This window comes from Erythrolamprus reginae, chromosome 9 (assembly GCF_031021105.1).
Source record: "Erythrolamprus reginae isolate rEryReg1 chromosome 9, rEryReg1.hap1, whole genome shotgun sequence".
Taxonomy (NCBI): domain Eukaryota; kingdom Metazoa; phylum Chordata; class Lepidosauria; order Squamata; family Dipsadidae; genus Erythrolamprus; species Erythrolamprus reginae.
In genome coordinates this window covers 27,348,016-27,369,864 of record NC_091958.1, presented here as the reverse complement: position 1 = coordinate 27,369,864, position 21,849 = coordinate 27,348,016, and the positions used below count along the sequence as shown (strand labels likewise).

The 21,849-nt window shown below is 42.3% G+C and overlaps 1 protein-coding gene across 6 annotated transcripts in view; it reads left to right on the top strand.

The window, feature by feature from the left end:
- The window catches only part of CHST8 (carbohydrate sulfotransferase 8), a 449,531-nt gene that overhangs the window by 354,439 nt on the left and 73,243 nt on the right, over positions 1-21,849 (top strand). The window contains exon 1 of one of the 6 annotated variants that reach the window (XM_070760675.1): positions 8,832-8,976. The exons of the other annotated variants lie outside the window; for them this stretch is intronic. The gene's annotated coding sequence lies outside the window, so the exon portion shown is untranslated. Of the gene's footprint in view, positions 1-8,831; positions 8,977-21,849 lie in introns of those variants that run through there. 6 annotated transcript variants of the gene reach the window in all.

Below are 21,849 nucleotides of genomic sequence, written 5' to 3'. Positions count from 1 at the left end.
ACTGTCTGAATTTCATTAGGAAAGAGGATTATCACCAAGACAATGTGAGGAGGGAGGGGAGGGAGGGAGGGCCGTGGAAATGTCAATCGGTGCTTTTCAGAATAGACCCAGTTATTGTTTGAGGCTTGTTGCTCTTTGTACTTTTAACAGGGGTCCTTAGCAGAAGTGGGGGGGGGGCAGTGGGTGGAGGAATACAAGATATGGAGAGTGTCTCAGCAAGAGCCTTTCCTTCAAAGCGTGTTACAGTATTGGGAGACTTGAGTTGGGTAACAGTTGTGATGTCCTGTTGAATTAATTGTACAGATATAATCCATGTGCAGCCTTCCCACCTGTGTGAAGGTTTGGGTAGATTAGGAAGACTGGGACAGGGAAAATCTCCAGGGAAGTGATGAAAGAATATTTGCATTTGTTTCTTTTTTCCTTCCTTATTTATTTTGTTTTATTCATTTTGTCAAGTACCTATTGATAGTATACATATATACACAGGGGTGGGCTGCTGCCCGGACCGGGGGGAATGTAGTGGGGTAGCAAAAATGGAGCTCCAGCCCAGAGCCCCCAATTTGCACTGAAAGATGTTGAAGGAAAATATAGGGCATCCTGCATAACCCATGCCCACAATGTGGTAGTAAAAAATTTGGTAGCCCTTCACTGTATGTGTATGTATGTATGTATGTATGTATGTATGTATGTTTGGTTGGTTGGTTGGTTGGTTGGTTGGTTGGTTGGTTGGTTGGTTGGTTGGTTGGTTGGTTGGTTGGTTGGTTGGTTGGTTTTTATGCTGTCCTTCTCCTTAGACTCAGGGCAGTTTACAACATGTTAGCAATAGCACTTTTTTAACAGAGCCGGCATATTGCCCCCACAATCCTGGTCCTCATTTGACCCACCTCAGAAGGATGGAAGGCTGAGTCAACCTTGAGCCGGTGATGAGATTCGAACCGCTGACCTACAGATCTACAGTCACCTTCAGTGGCCTGCAGTACAGCACTCTACCTGCTGCGCAACCCCGGCTCAATATACATGAGATGGGTACTAATAAGAGAGAACCATGAGGACAGGGATGGTAGGCACGCTGGTGCACTTATGCATGGCTCTTAGGAATCGGATGAGGTCAACAGTGGATAGTTTAAGGGTAAAGTTTTGGGAGTTTGGTGACAAAACTACAGAGTCAGATAGTGAGGTCCAGGCATTAACTACTTGGTTGCTAAAGTCATATTTTCTACGGTCAAGTTTGGAGCGGTTTACTTCGAGTTTGTATCGGTTGTGTGCTTGTGTATTATTGTGGTTGAAGCTGAAGTAGTCGTTGACAGGAAGGATGTTGAAGCAGGTCATTTTGTGGGCTGTGCTTAGGGTGTGTTTGAGGCGATGTAGCTATTTGCTTTCTAAGCTCAGAATTTCAATTCTGGTTGCGTAGGGTATTCAGTTGCAAGTAGAGGAATGGAGGGCTCTTCTCGTAAAGTATCTCTGGATGTATTTTTAATGTATTTATGTCCGAAATGTAGTGTGGGTTCCAGACAGATGAACTGTATTCAAGGATTGGTCTGGTGAAAGTTTTGTATGCTCTGGTTAGTAGTGTGAGATTACCAGAGAAGAAGCTACGTAGGATTAGATTAACAACTCTTGAAGCCTTTTTGGTGATGTTGCTGCAGTAGACTTTGGCACTTAAGTCCTTCCTTCCTTCCTTCCTTCCTTCCTCCCTCCCTCCCTCCCTCCGTTCATTCATTCCTTGAAAAGAGAATTTTAGGCATTCCCATCTCATTTTCCACAACTGTCCCGCGAGTATTGCTGAAATTTGGGTAGATTGTGAAGGTTGAGACAGGAAAATTCTCCAGGGAAGGGATGAAAGAGCATTTGTATTTTTCTCCTCCTCCCCTTCCTTTCTTCCTGCCTTCCCTCCCTCCCTCCCTCCCTTCCTTCCTAAGAGAATTTTAGGCCTCCCCATCTCACTTTCAAGAGCTGTACCACTGAGTATTGCTGAAATTCAGTCTCTAGATTATCAAAACATGCTTAGGCTCAGTAAGAAGGCAGCCTTTAGAAAATTGTGTTTATATAGATTGTTGTTCAACTGTAGATCTGGAACAGAGAAGTTTGGTTCCTTTATTAAAAGAGTGAAGTTATTTATTTATGTCTTGTCTTTCCAGAAGGCCCCCGAGCGGTTTAAAATTACAATCCAAACAGTTTAAAACAAAAGCATTACTGAAGTTTCTTGCCATATGCATCCGACTAACGCTGTTACTTTTCCCCTCGGTTTCCCTTGGCAGCCTTGGCGTTTGCCCAGATGGAGGCCTGATATTCTAAACAAATCAATCATCTGTTGATTAGGAATTTAGAATTTGTTTGCTGTTTATAAGTTTGGAGAATGACAGCTGTTTGCATTTTATTTAATAAGAATGATGGCATGTAAAGGTTTTTTTCCAAGTTATGCATCAGGAGCTCAGCAAAGCAATTGAAGCTGTCAGCATACATGTTTCCCAACAAACTCTAATTCAGAGGCATCCAGCACATCACTTTTTGGCTATTTTCCATTCCTCTCCCCCCACCATTATTTATAAAATGCATTTGCATTCCCTCTGCTCCAATTGCTAAATTTTGAAATACATTGTGTTGGCTATGATTTCTTAAGGAAACAGGTGGGTGTGCTGAGTTCACACAACATTCATTCATTTATTCATTCATTTATTTATTTATTTGTTCATTCGACTTCTATGCTGCCCAATCCTGAAGAATGGCTTACAACAACGATATGAGTACAATAAAAAATAAATACAGAAGAGTAAAAGAAGTTGAACAGTTAGCTAAAGTTAAAACTTCAGATCGTGCAGAATGCAGCCGCGAGAGCTATCGTGGGGCTTCCTAGATTCGCCCACGTCTCGTCAACACTCGACGGCCTGCACTGGCTGCCGATTAGTTTCCGGTCACAATTCAAAGTGTTGGTAATGACCTATAAAGCCCTACATGGCATCAGACCAGAATACCTTCAGAACCATCTTCTGCCGCACGAATCCCAGCGGCCGATAAGGTCCCACAAGTTGGCCTTCTCCAGGTCCTGTCGACTAAACAATGTCGTCTGGTGGGCCCCAGGAGAAGAGCCTTCTTTGTGGCGGCCCCAGCCCTCTGGAATCAACATCCCCCAGAAATCAGAACCGCCCCCACCCTCCTTGCCTTTTGTAAGCTGTTGAAAATCCACCTATGTCATCAGGCATGGGGAAATTGCGATACTCCAGGGCTTATATTGTTTATGTATGGTATGATTGTGTTGCATGGTTTTAATAATGGGTTTTTAGATGTCTTTTAATATATTGGATTTGTCACATTGTTGTTTTTGTTGTGAGCCGCTCCGAGTCTCCGGAGAGGGGCGGCATACAAATCTAATAAATAATATTAATAGTAGTAGTAATGATGATGATGTTGATGATGATGATGATGATAATAAGAACAACAACAAACTAAAAACCCCATAAAAGTTATTATAAAAAGAAAATTACACTCATATACATATACATTCATACAGTCGGCCATCAAGCTGTGAATTTATGGCCTCCCATACCTGTCGGTAAAGCCAGGTCTTCGTAGCTTTGCGAAAGGCCAGTAGGGTGGGAGCAATATGGATATCGGGGGGAAGTTGGTTCCATAGAGCCGGGGCGGCCACAGAGAAGGCCCTCCCCTCTGGTCCCGCCAACCTGCATTGCTTAGTCGACGGGACCTGGAGGAGGCCAACTCTGTGAGCTCTGGGAGGTATGCATGCTGTAACAACAGGAAACAAAGCAGCATGATCATAGAACTAAATTTGCACAAGATAAAATGGGTCAAAATGAAACTGGATCTTTTGTGACTGAAGCTTCCCTGAAGCCCTGGAGTGCAAAAAACAGCCCAATGGGCAAACCAGAAGTCCATTTTTCCGAACTTCCGTTTTGCCTGTTTGGCCGTTTTTTTCACTATTGCAGGCTTCAGTGAGGCCTGCATGCATTTGCAGGGCAGCGCGGGGTGTGTGCATGTGTGGGGGGGATAGAATGGGTGTGGGCACATTCATGCACGCCAGCACATGCACATATACCCTTTTGGCACACAAACCAATGAACTAGACCAATGATGACAAACCTTTTTTCCTTCAGGTGCCAGATTATAAGATGCAACAGTTCCTCGTGAATTCTAACTAGGAACTTATTAAATAAAGCCAGACATTTTGTCAGGTGGAAGTCAAACAAAAGTGTGCATCTTTCTTTTGTTCTCCTCCTCATTAAGGGAAAAATTGTCATTAGGCAGATCTATTTAGAGCCGACAGAGAAATGTGTTTTGACTTTGATTATGGCAATTAAAACCTTCGCCATTCAAATTCAGTGTGTGTTATTACTTAAATAACAATTTTGTTCCTGGGACACATTTTGCTAAGGAAGGCTGTTAAATTAGGTGATAAAAGCGTTACTTTTGTCTTTGAAGTTGAAATATGAAAGCATTATTCTTATCTGTCTTGAATTAGAAAGGCTGCCATATCATATATTTTAGAGGTCTCATTATCAAATTTCTCCAGACTTCATAAAACAAACATAGACTTCACTTCTTCCCCTGTTTAATTCTAGCATAGCAATTTATTCTGGTTTTCAGGAACAGGGAAGAAAGAAGAGGGGTTTGGGGTGTTTTTTTAATGTTTGACAGGAGAAGATATCTTTTCATTTGAAGTGTCTCAAAGTGGAGCCTGAAAATTGTCACGGCAGTGCTCTCCTTTCGCAAGCAACCAAGAGCGTTGCCAGCCAGATTTATCTATTGGTCACATTTATATGGCCACCCATCTGGGCAGCATACAGCAAGCCAATAGGACAATAAATATAAATAGTTAGCTAAAACCATTGTTAATATTTTTATTATTAAAAACAAAAGCAGAACTGAATGAGAAAATAATAGACAGAGGGAAGTTAATACAGGGGACTGGTCGGTGTGCCACTCAGAGCTTTGGTGTTTTGTTTCTGGGTCGTATTCCAAAACCCAGGTTTCATCAACAGTGATGACATTGTCCAAATAATCAGGTTCAATTTCTATACGTTGCAAAAGTTCACTTGAAATTTCTGCTCGGTTGGTCCTTTGGTCGTCTGACAAGACCTTGGGCACAAGCTTGGCGCACACTTTCGTCATTGCTAAATCTTCAGTAACAATGTGAAACACAACAGTAGACGACAAGTTCAGTTCATTGGCAACCATCTTGATACGCAATCGACAGTCAGAGTCCAACAATTGTCAAATTGTCAGTTCATTGGCAACCATCTTGATACGCAATCGACAGTCAGAGTCCAACAATTGTCAAATTGTCGGTTTTGCTGGTAGACGGCTGCCCAGAGCGTTGTTCATCATGAACCTCTTCCCGACCCTCCTTAAAGGCCTTTAACCACCTCGAAACTTGTGAGTAGGACAGAGCAGAGTTCCTGTAAGCCTCATGAATCATATTGTTAGTCTCCTCAAGAGATTTTTTTCAGTTTATCACAAAACGTAACCACGTAACGTTGCTTGATCATCAATTCCCTTTTTTTGTGACACAGTCGGTGCGCAGAGGTTTAAAATAACTGATGTACTGCCACTTCCACAGTGGCAGTGAGCACTGAGACTAGTTTCGCAGCAAAGCTTAGTGTCCCCCCAAATACTCCAAGTGCTTCAGGCCCACGCCAACCAATAGGAGCAGTGCGGGAAATTCAATTGCATTACTTTTGGAACACACTCTGTAATAAGGGTTCCATCTCATGGGAGGGGGCGGGTTCCCATTACCGCAGCTACTGGTGCACTGTGTGTGCAGCTTCTCTTCTCTTATGTGCGCGCGCATGCATCCCATGTTTTTGTTTCTATGGGTATAAATCAAAATCTTGGGAGGGGAAATTTCACAAGAGAGATTTCAGCTGTTTTCTTGCTTCTGCGCATGCACAGAAGCAAAAAATCACCAAAATCTCTCTTGCGCGTGTGTCTCCTCATGCGTCTCCTCAATCCACAGCTGACTTTGGAACATCATCTGTCAGTGATGGGGGAGTTTGCCCAGGTTCGCCTGGTGCACCAGTTGTGGCCCCATCTGGACAGGGAGTTTCTGCTCACAGTGACTCATGCCCTCATCACCTCGGGTTCAACTACTGCAATGCTCTCTACGTGGGGCTACCTCTGAAGAGTGTTCTGAAACTACAAATTGTGCAGAATGCAGCTGCGCGAGAGGTCATGGGACAACCCAGACATGTCCACATCTCTCCAACGCTCCACAATCTGCACTGGTTGACAATTGGTTTCCGGACTCAATACAAAGTGTTGGTTATGACATATAAAGCCCTACATGGCATCGGACCAGATTACCTGCGGGACTGTCTCCTGCCACATGAATCCCAGCGACCGGTCAGGTCCCACAGAGTCGGCCTTCTCTAAGTCCCATCAACTAGACAATGTCGCTTGGTGGGGCCCAGGGGAAGAGTCTTGTCTGTGGAGGCCCCGGCCCTCTGGAATCAGGCCCCCCTGGAGATTTGTACTGCCCTCACCCTCCTCCCCTTTCATAAGAGTATAAAGACTCACCTATGCTGCCAAGCTTGGGGTCATTAGATTCTGTCCCCTGGCTGATGTACAGCGGGTTTGTTTGTTGATTGACTGGATATGTGCATATTTTAATTGGTTCTTTAATTTTTAGATGTTATTTCTCTGCACTGGTTCCTAAATTGCCGTACTATAAATTCTGGTATCTTGTCAAGTCCTGCTGCTTACCTCTGTATATCTGGACATGTGTTTGTTTGTTTGTTTGTTTGATTTATTTATTTATTATTATTATTATTATTATTATTATTATTATTAATTAGATTTGTATGCCACCCCTCTCTGAAGACTTTAATTAATTAAATTAATTCTATTTTAATAAACAAGTTTATGAATCCAGCTGAATTAGTCATCTGTGTGTGCTTTTTGTTTTGATTTTTATGCAACAAACTCTGATAAGTAGCTATGCCACTCTCCTCTTCATGATGAATCTTAGAGACCATTTTTGTTGACTTCTCTTTCTCCAGGCCTGAAGTTCACACAAACCTCAGTTCCTAGATATTATTCATCTGACTGAAAAAGTGGAATGCTGCTGGGGGAGAATAGTGGACAGAAACTGCCCAGAAATTTGGTTTTTACTTAAAAAATGATTAAAGGATAAAGTTAGAACTATGTTGGATACTTTTCAATATGTGGAACAACATAATGAAAAATAAACCGTATTGATTTTTTGATTTTTTTAGATGCAGAGAAGGCTTCTGAATGTTTGAATTAGACTTGCTTGTTTAACATTTTGGAAGATGTGAATTTCAGAGAGGATTCTTAAATGGGGAAATTGATTTATATTTTGTCAATGGCACAAATAATGGTTAATGGAGATTTAATCAAACTGTGAGATACAAAAAAGAACATGATAAGCTTGGTCCCTCTTGCCTCTGTTGTTTATTTAGTTTTTAACATACTGAATAAAGATATAAGATGTAGGAGGCGACCACACTGAGGCCAGAGGGATCAAATGTGTCATCAGTTTGCAGTCTCAAGAGATCTAAGTCCAGCCCACCTTGAATTCCATTGACTCTTTTCTACCGCTAATTTGCTTTGATTGTTAGTAGCTCAGATTCTTGTAGAGAGTGTTAGCAAGCAATAAACCTGGATTCATTTCCGTGGTGGGTTGTTGTGGGCTCGAACCGGTTCCAGAAATTTACTGTCACTCGCCAAACTGGCAGCAATAACCGGTGTTCCATGCTCCCAAACTGGTCCTCTGTAAAAAACAAAACAAAAAAACCCCCTGTGCATGCGCAAGGACTTCTGCACATGCACAGAGAGTCATTTCCACGTATTTTGCATTATGCAATGGGGAAAAATGCATATTTCCATCGCAATGCGAACTGGTAGGGAAGGTAAGTGGAACCCAATCTTGATTCATTTGAACCAACTTACTTCTTGATTTCTTGCACCTGACACTTATTTATTTATTCATTTATTCATTTATTTGGATTTATATGCCACCCCCCTCCGAGGACTCGGGGCAGCTTACAACATATAAAAAGGCAATGTACATCAAAATCCAATAAATTAAAATTTAAAATTGCATCTAAAAAAACCCAAGGAACCAATTAAAATACACACATATCCATTCAATCAACAAACCCACTATACATTCATCGTTGGCTGGGGGCAGAATCTAATGACCCCAAGCTTGGCATCATAGGTGAGTCTCCAGACTCTTACGAAAGGTGAGGAGAGTGGGAGCAGTACAAATCTCCGGGAGGAGCTGATTCCAGAGGGCTGGGGCCCCCACATGGAAGGCTCTTCTTCTGGGCCCCACCAAATGACATTGCCTAGTTGGCGGGACCTGAAGAAGGCCGACTCTGTGGGACCTAACCTGTCGCTGGGATTCATTTTATTATTATTTATACATTTTATTTATTCGTTTTATTTATTAATTATTTACATTTATAGGCTGCCCTTCTCCAGTAGACTCAGGGCAGCTTACTGTCAGAAATTAAAAATCTCTAGGTATTATCATAATGCAGAAAGTAGGCCTCAGTTAAGAATGCTGAGTCATTCAGTGGTAATTGAGCATGCAGCAACCTAGCAATTATGTGAAAAGTATTTAACTAGGCAAGAGCTCCCTACTCTTTCTCTCTGTCTGTTCACTGTTAGCTGTGTGTTCTGTTGCTGTTCGTGGAAGTATGCTCTGAAGAAGCTGTAACACTGTAAAAGTTGGTTCCTGTGAGTTATTGAACTAAAATAGTTGTAGCAAGGTACTAGGAAGATACTAGTTTATTGTATGTATAGTATAGATAGTAGTAGTAGTAGTAGTAGTAGTAGTAGTAGTAGTAGTATGAAGAAGTAAATATATTTTTCCACAACTTCCTACTGCTGCTGTGTTTCATTGAAGACTTCAACTCCATTTCTACTGGTCTGTGGCTGTCTGGACTGGTTTGCTGCTTGGGCACAAACAGGCTAGTTTCCACACATGCAAGCAAGGTAAAACAGTACAATTTTTTTAAAACCCCAAAAGTTTAAAAAAGCCCTGTTCAAAGTAAGAATACAAAATTTTTAAAAACCCCAACATTAAAAGACCATTCAACCAGAAGTCATACCACAAACATACCATCGGCCAAACCAGAATATTCGCACTCAATGGTTTCAGGGCTCCCAGCAAAGGCTTGTTTTTAAAGCCTTTCGAAAGGACAGGAGGGAGGGGCAGTGCGAATCTCCGGGGGGAGTTGGTTCCAGAGGACTGGGACCACCATAGAGAAGCCCCTTCCCCTTGGCCCCACCAGTCAACATTGGTTGGTTGACTGACAGGACCTGGAGAAGGCCGGTCCTGTGGGATCTGACCAGCCACTGGGAGACATGAGGCAGCAGAGAATTGTGGGCATAAAGATCCATGTGAAGAACTTTTGTGGATGACTGATTTTGATTTTGATAGCCCCATTGGTTTGAACTATTAATGAGTAAATGAAAATAATTTGATATATTAGCAGGTTTTAAGATTAATAGCAAGGTAAAGATGTTAGCAAAATACATGAAGATCCAAGATCAAAGAGAATTGAAGAATAAAACACATTTTAAAACTGAAAAGGCAGGAAAATACTTGGGTATAACTGTGACAAATATGAATTGTATGTTTTTCAAAATAACCATATTAAGACATGCAATGAAGTTAAAACAGATATGTCAAGATAGGATAAATTACATTTGTCACTGTTGGGTAGAATGTCTGCGATTAAGATGAATGTTTTAACTATAATGTTATTTTTCTTTCAAACAATGCTTGTTTTGACAACTGATTTACCATTTAAATAAAGGCAGAAGGATTTATCCACATTTGTTTGATAAGGGAGAAAAAACACAATCAAATATAAGGTACTAGGAGATGCTAAGGAATGAGAAGGTTTGGGCTAACTAGATTTGAAGTTATAATTTGCTACCCACTGTTGAACATGGATGAAATTGTGGGGGATGTTAAGAAATAGATTACAGGTATTTGAATTAGCAAGACATGATCTGAGATTTAGGCAGCATGGATATTTAAGGTATGATTAACATTAATGCAGATTTCAAAATTGTTACATTAACCTGGGCCATTCTTAAGAGTATGGTATAAATATAAATTTAGGTTGTGCCTAAACCTTGGTGGCCTTTAGTTCATAACTATTTTGATTAAAGAAAATAGTAGCTTTAGCATGAAACCAAAAAAGTGCATTTACTATTTGTGGTTTTTATAAGCTGGGGAAAAAAGATAACAAAATCATGAGGGGTAGGGATTGTAGTCATAGAGTAAGCAATAATTTTGTAACTGTGTTTATATTTGCTGCCGAGGCTCGACTACTGTAACGCTCTCTACATGGGGCTACCTTTGAAGAGTGTTCGGAAACTTCAGATCGTGCAAAATGCAGCTGCGAGAGCAATCATGGGCTTCCCTAGGTATGCCCATGTTACACCAACACTCCGCAGTCTGCATTCGTTGCCGATCAGTTTCCGGTCACAATTCAAAGTGTTGGTTATGACCTATAAAGCCCTTCATGGCATCGGACCAGAATATCTCTGAGACCGCCTTCTGCCGCACGAATCCCAGCGACCAGTTAGGTCCCACAGAGTGGGCCTTCTCCGGGTCCCGTCAACTAAACAATGTCGTTTGGCGGGACCCAGTGGAAGAGCCTTCTCTGTGGCGGCCCCGACCCTCTGGAACCAGCTCCCCCCAGAGATCAGAATTGCCCCCACCCTCCTCGCTTTCTCTTCCTTTCATTCAATTTCTTTCTTTTCTTTCTTCTCATTAGTTTGTGTTAGCTTTTATGGTCTTTTTAAAATATGTATGTATGTATGTATGTATGTATGTATGTATGTATGTATGTAATATATATCAGAGAAGAGAAGCCATTCTTGAACATTAGTAACCAGGAAGAAGAATGAAATGGGTGAAATGCCAAAGAATATGAAGGTATTATACACCGCAGAATGCTAAATTGACTTGGCTGTTAGTTCCCCAGCCCTTGATTAGAGTAGAGTAGAGTAGAGTAGAATAGAATAAGGAATAGAATAGAATAAGTAATAGAAGTAGACTAGCATAGCCTAGAACAGAACAGAACAGGAGTAGAGTGGAGTAGAATAAGGAATAGAATAGAACAGAACAGAACAAAATAAGGAATAGAATAGAATAAGGAATAGAAGTAGACTAAACTAGACTAGATTAGACTAGAACAGAACAGAAGTAGAGTAGAATAAGGACTAGAATAGAATAAGGAATAGAAATAGAATAGAAGTATACTAGACTAGACTAGAACAGGACAGAACAGAATAGAATAGAATTCTTTATTGGCCAAGTGTGATTGGACACACAAGGAATTTGTCATTGGTTCATATGCCTTCAGTGTACATGAAAAAAAAAGATACGTTTGTCAAGAATCATAAGGTACAACACTTAATGATAGTCCGAGTACAAATAAGGAATCCAATCACATTGGGAACCACTCAATATAAATTGTAAAGATACAAGCAACAAAGCTAGTCATGCAGTCATTAGTGGGATGGGAGTGATGATTTACCCTATGCCTAACCAAAACCTTCTTCTGGGAGGGGGACGGACAGAAAACAAGTCTACTCTCTCCTCTATACTCTTTAGAGATCTGGACATTATTGCTGTATCTTCCACCAGTTGTGCAAGTGAGACATCCCCAGTTCCTTTAATCGGCCCTCGTAGGACATGGCATCAGGTCACCTTCTGGCTCCAGGTTATCCCTCTTTATGCTCTGAATGTCCTTAGGAAATCCAAGCGGGGATTGCCAGGGCAGAACAGAGGAGTCCAATTACATTCCAGACTCTGAATTCCCTTTAAACAAATGCTGTTGTGCAATAGATGTATGTACTTGTTTTTAGATGTATAATTCCACTTTACATGAAAATGCTAAGGAAAGCTAATGAAAGTTGCATGAATGAAATCTACAAAATCAATACAGCGCTGTAGACTTCGTGGTTGGGCAACCCTAAGTGAGGCCATTTCCATTATTGCTATTGATTTTTCCCCCCAAATATGAAAATGAATTGAAGGAGAGAGAAAAAGCTCTTTTCCAGCTGAGGACCAGTGTGATCCAGGTAGAAAGCAAAGGAGGCAGACTGTACAGGAGTCAGGGTTTCTCTCCCCCCTCAATGGGATTTCACCATCCCAACCTTTTGTAGAATCCTCCCAAATCTTTCAAGACTTCATTGAGATTTCATAGGATTTTAGCATTTGTATGGATGATCAAGCAACGTTTCAACATTCTCCTGTGGGAATAAGTAGAGTCACAGTAGCAGTGAAAAGACGCATACAATTGGATAAATCAAAAATAAAATGCCTAAAATTCTTGAAGAATTGTGAAAATCGCTTGCAATTTCATCAATAGTTGTCACAATCCCTCAAGAATTAACTTTTTATTAACATGTTTAGATATTTTAGAACAAATACGTACACAGAAAAGGAACAGAAAACAGATAAAAGACTAAGATATGAAATAAAACAAGGAATTTTAAATTTCGTAGAGCTAATTTCCAGTTATAATTGATTGTGAATTAAGTGAATATATTTTAATATTTTAGAGAACCAAGTTGATGTATTGGCTAAGGCAGATTCGAAAAAATAAGAGTATTTCATATTTCATATGCTTTGGGTGTAAAAGCTTGATGACATTAAAATTTATACTGTTTGCCTTACATGAGTTGAAGAGAGATACTGGTAGAAATTTTGTTTTCCCTGACATTTATCTCAAAATCTGCGCATGCTGTTAATATGCATGCTGTAATTATCTTTTAACCAATAAGGAAGACTTCTGAAAGTGCAAAATATTTTTGGAATACAGTGCTATCTCTACTTACGAACTTAATTCATTCCGTGACCAGGTTCTTAAGTAGAAAAGTTTGTAAGTAGAAGCAATTTTTCCCATAGGAATCAATGTAAAAGAAAATAATGCATGCAAACCCATTCGGAAAGCTCAGAATTTGGGTGGGAGGAGGAGGAAGAAGAAGAGGAGGAAGACAGTCGCTGCCAAAGGAAGAAGGTGAGGTGAGGGGAATTAAAAAAATCCTAAACTTTAAGGCTTAAAATAAAAAAAAGAGGGACTCTGAGGCAGCAAGGAGGAGCACACGCCTCCCATACACCCGGCGCAAGGCTGCCTTTCATGCACTGCACCAAAGAGAGACACCCAGGGTGAATGGCAGGGAACTGGCTGGGCTTTGTGCTGCTCTCAAATTTCCTGGGAATTTTTTCTGGGCTCGGGTTCTTAAGTAGAAAATGGTTCTTAAGAAGAGGCAAAAAAATCTTGAACACCTGGTTCTTATCTAGAAAAGTTCTTAAGTAGAGGCGTTTTTAGGTAGAGGTAGCGCTGTAATACACTGTAATACATAGCAAACATAACTCCGAGGCAGGTAGATTCCTTAAGGAATAGTTTTATTAAGGAATAGTTTTATTAAATATATCATATTGGTACAGATCTGGTGAAAACTGACTTTGAAAGCCCCCATGGTTTCCACCTAATTAAGAAATGTTTTCCCCCCTTTTGTTAAGGAGTGTGCAGAGCTTTCTCTGAATGATTAAAGATACACATACACAGAGGAAACATGAAGGTCTTGCAGATATTCAACTGATAGCCCAGAGCGAAGGGAGCGTTTCTTTTCTCTGGGTGCTGGCAGAAGTTCCTTAAGAAAAGAAAATGCTTTGTTCACTCTGGACTGCCAAAGCCTCCTTAAGCGCCACCAAAAGGCTCCTCTGGCAGCCCAGAAAAACCCGAGATGGCTTGGATTAAAGGGGGAATGGCAGGAAATTGGCCGGGCCTTCGTGCCACTCTCAAATTTCCTGGGAAATGTTTCCAGGCTCGGGTTCTTAAGTAGAAAATGGTTCTTAAGTAGAGGCAAAAAATCTTGAACACCCAGCTCTTATCTAGAAAAGTTCTTAAGTAGAGGCGTTCTTAGGTAGAGGCGTTCTTAGATAGAGGTACCACTGTATTATACACAGCAACAAGGTAGAATAATCTCTTTACACTTCTAATCACAAATACAATATCCAATACAAACCAGTTAACATCCGCACACAGCTCTAGACATATAGTAACTACAGTAACTATCAGCAAAAAACTCCCCCCAAACAGGAACTCCTGTTATGGCCAACTATGATCCATCTCTTAAGGGTATATCATATAAACATACATCCATACCTTATATGTAATTTAACCCAATATAATTACATACAAGGTACTGACAGGTTCCTGCCTGTGTGGCTCTCTGGACCACACTAGTATGAACCCACCACTACTGGTAGGTGAAAAAAATGCCCAAATGGGCAAACCAGAAGTTGATTTAACTGGAGGGCAGATGGCAATACCCTGCCTGGGATGGAAATTTCAGAGATAACTGGAGGGAGCCATTTCACTGACAGTGACCAATGGTAAACCATTTTTAGTAGATATGCTCAAACGCACAAAGATACACAGTGTGTTTCCTGGATTTTTCACTTACGTTGCTTTTAAATCCAGAAACAAGGAAGGCATTGAAATCTCCTGCCCTTTGCTTCTACTTCTACTCTCAATGACCCCAGTTTCTTACTAAAAGTACAGGATGGATTTACCTCATGTGAATATGTCTCTGGAGATTCTCAGTCGTCCAGGCCATGGCCATCTCAAAAGTGCCTTTTTTCCCCTCAGGAGGCAACTGGATTTTCCAGTTTTTCTATGAAGAAATGTGTCTTCAGCTCTGGAAGAATTTAAAGTTATGGATTTAGTGGAATCCATCCTGCACTTTTAGTAAAGAAGCTGAGGACGTTGAGAGTGGGAGGAGGAGGGCAATGGGCAGGAGATTACAATTTGCCTCTTGCAGGAAAATAAAAAAGCACCTTTGGGAATAATGTGAGTGTGTTTTCCTTAACAGAGTAAATCCAAAGCTCTCTTACTTTGCAAGGCAAACTTCCAACAGTTTGCACAAAGTTGCCAAATGTCCGTCTCCAGAACAGAAACACTGGTATGAATCTTTCAAGAAAGCTCAACAGCATGTTAACTAACTACACAATTGTGCTCCATAGTAGACACAATTACATTGAATCTTGCACTTGTAGACAACCCTACAGAACAGTGCACTGTCCACATGTGCTTTTCTATTAAGCTGCCACCAGGAAGTAGGAATCCTTTATTCAGAGAAAAGAGGTAGAGTATGCAACTGCAAACCTATAAACACTGCCATCTACTGGTTGGAAAATATACTGCTGCAGTTGTACAAAATGCATGAACAATTTATTCTAACAATCTTTTATTTGTTGTTTCTCAATCTGAAGGACACTTTTTTTAGTTCAGTGAGATCTAAAATTCAATTCTGATGATGAACAGTACTGCCCTATATATATACTTAATACTACATCTCCTCAAGGAGACTTCCTACAATTACGTCTGATTGCAGCTTCAGTTCAATCTCTCAAGCATCAACATATTTATCAAGGCTGCTATATCCCTGCTCCTTTGCCTTTCAACTCAGCTTGTTTACGCATCATACTAAACTTGGGAAAACATTTGTTAAGTAAACTGTGACTGGATCTATAAAACAGGGTTTTATTTATTTATTTATTAATAGAGTTGAAAGGGACCGTTAGGTCATCGAGTCCAACCCCCTGCCTGAGCAGGAAACCCTACAGCACCCCAGCCAAATGGAAGTCCAATCTCCTCTTGAAGGTGTCCAGAGTTGGGGAGTTCACCACCTCCCCTGGCAGGCAGTTCCATTGGTTGATCGCTCTGACCGTCAGGAAGTTCTTCCTTATTTCCAGGTTGAATCTCTCCTTGGTCAGCTTCCAACCATTGTTCCTCATCCGGCCCTCTGGTGCCCTGGGGAATAAAGAGACCCCCTCCTCACCGTGGCAACCCCTCAAGTATCTGTAAACTGCTATCATGTCCCCTCTAGACCTTCTTTTTTCTAGGCTGTCCATGCCCAGTTCTCTCAATCTCTCTTCGTAAGTCTTGGTTTTAAGTCCCCTAATCATTTTGGTTGCTCTTTTTTGCACCTTCTCCAGAGTTTCGATGTCTTTTTTGTAGTGAGGTGACCAGAATTGGATGCAGTACTCCAGGTGGGGTCTGACCAGGGCATAGTAGAGTGGTATTAGTACTTCCCTGGTCTTGGAGCGTATTCCTCTGTTGATGCAGCTTAGGATTGAGTTGGCTTTTTTGGCTGTTGCTGCACATTGCTGACTCATGTTTAGTTGATTGTCCACCAAGACTCCAAGATCTCTTTCGCAGTCACTACTGCTGAGTGGGGTATCTCCCAGGCTGTATGTATGTCTAGGGTTCTTTTTGCCGAGGTGGAGGACTCTGCATTTGTCGGTGTTGAACCTCATTTTGTTGGTATGGGCCCACTGTGATAGTCTGTCTAGGTCTTCTTGTACTCTGAGCCTGTCCTCAAGGGTGTTGGCTACCCCCGCCAGCTTGGTGTCATCTGCAAATTTTATTAGTTCCCCTTTTATTCCCTCGTCCAGGTCATTGATGAAGATGTTAAAGAGTACAGGACCCAGGACAGAGCCCTGTGGTACTCCACTGTCTACTTTTTTCCATGTGGATTTGGTGCCGTTGAGGACAACTCGTTGGGTGCGGTTGGTCAGCCAACTGTTTATCCATCTACATGTGTAGTAATCTACTCCATTTTTTTCTAGTTTGAGGATTAGGAGATTGTGGTCGACTTTATCGAAAGCCTTACTGAAGTCCAAGTATATGAGGTCCACTGAGTTGCGTTGGTCAACTGACTTGGTTATGGTGTTGAAAAATGATATGAGATTGGTTTGGCATGATTTGTTTCTGATGAATCCGTGCTGGCTATTGGATATGATCTTGTTTGTTTCTAGGAAGTGGGTAAGTTGTTTTTTGATTATTTTCTCCAGTATTTTTCCAGGTATAGAGGTCAGACTGATTGGTCTGTAGTTACCTGGGTCGGTCTTTTTGCCTTTTTTGTGGATGGGGACTACGTCAGCTCGCTTCCAGTCTTCCAGTAGGTCTCCAGTGATCCAGGATATTTGGTAGATGAGGAGGAGTGGTTCCGCTATGGTGTCTGCCAATTCTTTTAAGACTTTGGGGTGAAGTCCGTCTGGCCCTGGTGATTTGTATTCGTTGAGTTCCCTCAGGTAGTCCCTCACTGTGCTTTTGTCTATGTTGAGTTCGGTTCTGGGGCAGTTTGTTTCAGTTAAATTGCAGATTGGTTGGAGGGAGGTTCCCTTTTGTGTGAAGACTGTTGCAAAGTAGGCGTTGAGTAGCTGTGCTTGGTTATTGCTGTCTGTGATTTCTCTACCCTCTTCGTTTTTTAGTGTGACGATTGTTGTACTTAGCTTTTTTTCCTTTTATGTCATCTGCGAGGGCTTTGTTTAGCCATGCAGGTTTAGTTTTGGTTTTCCTCTTTTTCCTTTCCATGGGGATTGCGTTGTTTTGGGCATCTATGATGCTGTTTTTTAGGATCACCCAGGCTTCCTGAGTGGTTTTTCCTTCTAAGAGTTCGTTCCAGGGGCATTGTTCAAGGTTCGCTCTGAGCTTGTTAAAGTCCGCTTTTCTGAAGTCTGGGACTGTAGTGGTGTTGGGTATAGTAGCTAGTGATTGCACTATGTTGAATTTGAGGATGACGTGGTCGCTCTCTCCCAGTTTCCCTTCTTCTTCTGTTCCCTCTATTGTTTCTTCCCTGTTTGTTAGTATTAGGTCTAATATAGCATTCCCTCTGGTTCCTGTTTCAACTTTTTGGGTTAGAAAGTTGTCAGCTAGACTGGAAAGAAATTTGGCAGACTTTCCGCTTGGTGCTGAGTTAGTTTTCCAGTTGATGTCTGGGTAGTTGAAGTTTCTTTTAGCTTCTTCCCAGCATGCACCAGGAGTATGCAAATTACCCCCTGAAGCTCAGTTTCCTGCCTTGGATGTTTACGTTCCCGCAATACATTATGCCGGAGGAAACACCTTGCGGTCTAGGATGACATATGAGCTCACCCAGAGTTGTTCAGGCTTGGAAGTGTTTTCAAAGAAAGAGAAGTAGCAATGGAGGATCGGCTCCGTCTTCTAAATTAAATGCCTTTTTTGCAGAAGCAACTCGGTGCTTCTCCCGCCAGCCAGTGGGGTACAGGAGCACATGGGCACCCCCTCCACAGTCTGAAACAAATCATTACAGTATTTACTTCCATTCTAAATTCCCTGACTGCAGTTTAATGAGCATATTTACAAAGCTGTGCATAATAATAACATTATCTCTAATGATGTTTAGAAGTGTGACTTTGGCGTTTAGAGAATTCTTATTATCTCTCTGAGCAGATTAAATCTCTGCCAGGCTTTTGTTTGAAGCAGATGGGAAAGGGACAGTTGGCGCTAAAGGGAAGGGAAGGTTGGCTGCCTATGAAAGGGGGCTGAGGGATGGTCCCATTGGACTGAAAGGGCAGGTGGGTTGAACAGCATTTGTGGACTCTTTGGCTTTGGCCATTGAGCCCTTGGCATTAGCCCTTGGAAGGCAGTAATGGGCAGCCAAAATTTTTACTGCCACATTGTGGGGGTGGCTTATTTTGTGGGGGTGGCTTAATGGTCATGTGACTGGGTAGGAGTGGCTTGCCAGCCAGGTGATCAGGTGGGAGTGGCTGGAACGATCATCATCATTCAAGTGTTAACTTCTTGACTTACAACCTTCCCAGTGTTGCTCGCTGGGGTGACAATTTGCTTCATGTTTTCCGCACTCTCCTTCCTGGGTCGCCCCCCCCTGCTTCAGGTTGGGTAGCTAGGCGAACGGGTGCTGCCAGAAGCATAAATGCTGCCAGTGCTGCTTCCACCCACGCCTTCTACTTACACCTCAGGGGGGAGATGGCCGAGGCTGGAGGGGATCCGGGCAGGAGAGAGGGAAGCTCATCCAAGGCCAGGAAGGAGGAAAGAGGAAAAAAGCAAAGAGCGCAGACCAGCAGCAGCAAGGAAAGAAATGAGAGCTGAGTTGAGACCAGTAATCCAGGAAGTGACAGCCACCAATCAGCTGGAGCTGTGCACGCATCTTGATTTCCGCTGGTGGAACTGCGTTCCACCCCGTCCTGCCTGTTGCCCACTCCTGGTTCAAGGGCAGGAGCTTGTAGGGTGCTGAGTCAGAATACATGGAGAAGGCCCTTGTTATCGGCTGCAGCGCTTGCAGGAGTAGAGGGAAAGATCTTGGCCTGAGCTCAGGGCTGACCCTCGGACTGAGCATTATTATTATTATTATTATTATTATTATTATTATTATTATTATTTAGACTTTTATGCCGCTCTTCTCCCAGGTTTGCTTCAGTATCGGGTTGCTACCCATTATGTACCACACTGTGCACCGGTAGCGAAAATGGAGGCACAGGAATCAAAATCTCACAAGGGGACATGCACACAAGAGATATTTCAGCAATTTATTGCTTCTGTGCACGGGCAGAAGCAAAAAAATGCCAAAATCTCACGCACGCACATCCTCTCGTGGGATTTGGCTTCCTGCATATGCGCAGAAGTAAAATCTTGCTGGGAGCATGCACATGTCTGGCAGTGATGCAGAGCTGCACACGCATTGCACCAGTAGCAGTGGTAAGTGGGAACCCCCGGCTGTTCTGCTGTATACACAACCTGCAAGACTTATTTTCTTTTTACCTGAATAACAGAGGGTGGTGACAAGTCCAACCCATCCCAAGAGCTCCAAGGATACAAGAATCCTAGTTTATGAACATCAGAACCTAAGAAGAGCCCTGCTGAATCAGCCCATCGAGTCCAGCATTCTGTGTCCCACAGTCACCCACCAATTGTCCATGGGGATCTTGAACAGAAAGAGAAGGCAAAACCCTCCCTTTCCCTTGACCCCCAACAAATGGTACTCAAGGGAATCCTGCCTGCCATAGAGGCAGCACTTGGACATCCGTTTCAAGAACCACCAATACACTTGGCATCCATGAATCTGTCTAATCCTGCCTTGAAGCTATCCAGGCTGACAGCTTTCAAGAAGGCCTCTTTCCTGATGGTAAAGACAAAATCTTGGAAACGGCAAGAGGAATTTCTCATCCTCATTTATAGGGAGGCTTAACAAAGCAAGGCCCCTCAACTTGACTGGAAATTATTCTCTCCGGGTTTCCTGCCATTTGGGTGGACGGGCAGTTTATGAGGTCAGTTTATGAGGTCAGTTGTCAGCAGTTTTCTTTGTGTCCAGGTTCAGTAGATGAGGCATCAACAATACTTGGATGGTATGAGATGAGCTTCCAATAGACCCAGAAGGATGGAAGGCTGAGTCAATCTTGAGCCAGTCAGGATCGAACATCTGACTGTGGGTAGAGTTAGCCTGCAATACATCATTCAGGAAGGAGGTAGGGAGGGAAGGAAGGAAGGAAGGAAGGAAAAGCATCTAACCTTAGATACCACTTCACAGTGCTTTCACAGCCTCTCTAAGCTGTTTTCAGCTACCAGGGGGCCTCCAGGGACCAGTGGAAGCTGTTTTTCAAGGCATTGAATTATGAGTGTGGGCACTTGTGCATCCGCAATAGCATGCGCCCTCGCTTTTTCGGCACCCGAGGGAAAAAAGGTTCACCACCACTGGCCTAGTGTGTCATTCAGGGAAAGAGTAGGTTGGAACCCAGCCCTTCCTTGAATACAAGCTCACTTGTCATGCAGTCAACCAAAAGTGGGCTTAGACCAGGAGTGAGGAAGCCCAGGCTCATGGGTGGCCCTAAGGACAGTCTTTCTTTCTCTCCCCACCAGCCTCAAACCTTACTGGGAATTGGGAGCCCTATAAATATACTACAGTGTCATCATCATTGATGCCATCATGTCAACCTGATCTCATGCAGAAAAGGTGGGGTGCTAATGAAATTCAGCATCGTCTGGGAGAAGAGCTATGGGAGCTTAGCAATGAAATCTGTTGAACTGATTTTTTTTTTAATTCCCAGGGAGAGAAGCAATAAATTTCTAGATTCTAGCAGGAATAAAAATAAAGAGTTATATTTTTATCCAATATACTGTAACATTAAAAAAGCATGCAGATGTGAACAATGGAATCAATAAACTGAATTTAAAGCAATAAAATATAACACATGTGTGCACACAAAGGAACTGGATAACATGTGTGATGTCACCTGATGGAAACTTAGAAACATAAAAACATAGAAGATTGACGGCAGAAAAAGACCTCATGGTCCATCTAGTCTGCCCTTATACTATTTCCTGTTTTTTATCTTAGGATGGATCTATGTTTACCCCAGGCATGTTTAAATTCAGTTACTGTGGATTTACCAACCACGTCTGCTGGAAGTTTGTTCCAAGGATCTACTACTCTTTCAGTAAAATAATATTTTCTCACATTGCTTCTGATCTTTCCCCCAACTGACCTCAGATTGTGCCCCCTTGTTCATTTTCCTATCAAAAATACTTCCCTCCTGAACCTTATTTATCCTTTTAACATATTTAAATGTTTCGATCATGTCCCCCCTTTCCCTTCTGTCCTCCAGACTATACAGATTGAGTTCATGAAGTCTTTCCTGATATGTTTTATGCTTATGACCTTTCACCATTTTTGTAGCCCGTCTTTGGACCCATTCAATTTTGTCAATATCTTTTTGTAAGTGAGGTCTCCAGAACTGGACACAGTATTCCAAATGGGGTCTCACCAGTGCTCTATACAGCAGGATCACAATCTCCCTCTTCCTGCTTGTTATACCTCTAGCTATGCAGCCAAGCATTCTACTTGCTTTCCCTACCTGATGCTGCCTTCTCTCTTGGGAGATATTTAAATAGGTAGCAGGTCAAGTTGTGGCCAACTCTTCTGATAACAGATTTTGAACCAGATGAGCCAGATGCATAGGAGCATCGGAGACCTGTGTGGCTCTCGGAGAGCTCAGACCATGAGGGGGAAGGA